This window comes from Colobus angolensis, unplaced genomic scaffold (assembly GCF_000951035.1).
Source record: "Colobus angolensis palliatus isolate OR3802 unplaced genomic scaffold, Cang.pa_1.0 Scaffold395, whole genome shotgun sequence".
NCBI classification, from domain to species: Eukaryota; Metazoa; Chordata; class Mammalia; order Primates; family Cercopithecidae; genus Colobus; species Colobus angolensis.
The window spans coordinates 86,380-87,446 of NW_012117321.1; the positions used below are offsets into that span (position 1 = coordinate 86,380).

The 1,067-nt window shown below is 43.6% G+C and overlaps 1 protein-coding gene across 1 annotated transcript in view; it reads right to left on the reverse strand.

Annotated features, from left to right (window-relative positions):
• Positions 1–1,067, reverse strand: part of GHRHR (growth hormone releasing hormone receptor) — a 19,077-nt gene that overhangs the window by 9,477 nt on the left and 8,533 nt on the right. The window lies entirely within an intron of this gene.

Sequence of the window (1,067 nt, forward strand, 5' to 3'; positions counted from 1 at the left end):
GGACCTGGGTGCTTCAGAGCTGGGACACCCACTGGAGCCCCCACCCCAGGCTCCCCAACCCTACTCAGATACAGAACCTCCAGGCCCCTCCACCTTAGGCTGGGATCTCCAGCTCCTTGGGCCACCTGAGAGGAGATGTGGTGATATACACTGAGGGTTAAGAGCACAGATTTGGGATCTAGACAGCTTGGCTTCTAATTTGCCATCTATTTCCTGTGCAAATCTCCTCACACCTTAGCTTTTCATCTGTAAAAGGAAAAATTTCCAATACCTAGCTCAAGTCCTTGTCATAAGGATTAAATGGAAACTGCCTAAGACTTGCTTCTATTTTCACTTACCCCCATCCTTCCTGAGCTGAAGTCAATCCCTAGAGTTGACTTATTCAGCCACAGTTCTGTCTTGCAAAAAACACACACAGGCACCTGTGCATTCACTCACTCACTGCATGACTTGATCACCTGCCAGCGGGGGAGCAGGACCACCTCTGAGTTCCGTTGGCCCAGGTTTGATCCCAGCCCCACTCATGTGCCACTGGGTGACCTTGCCAATTGCTTCTCCTCTACAAAATGGGATTAAAATGATGCTTTTTTCTTCAAGTTGTTTTAAAAATTCAAGAGATAATGCCAGCTGATTCTTGAACAACAAAGGTGTGAACTGGTGAAGTCCATTTACACATAGATTTTCTTCCATCTCTGTCACTCCTAAGACAGCAAGACCAACTTCTCTTCCTCCTGCCCCTCAGACTACTCAACATAAAGACAATGAGGATGAAGACCTCCGTGATGATCCACTTCCATTTAAAAACAGTAAATTTATTTTCCCTTCTTTACGATTTTCTTAAAAATTTTCCTCTAGTTTACTTTATTGTAAGAATACAGTATATAACACATATAACAGATAAATATGTGTTAATCGGTCATTTATGTTATTAGTAAGGCTTCAGGTCAACAGTAGGCAATCAGTTAAGTTTGGGGGAGTCAAGAGTTATACTTGAATTTTCAACTGAAAGGGGGGCCAACACCACTAACCCCAGGTTGCTCAAAGGATAACTATACATGTAAAGCACT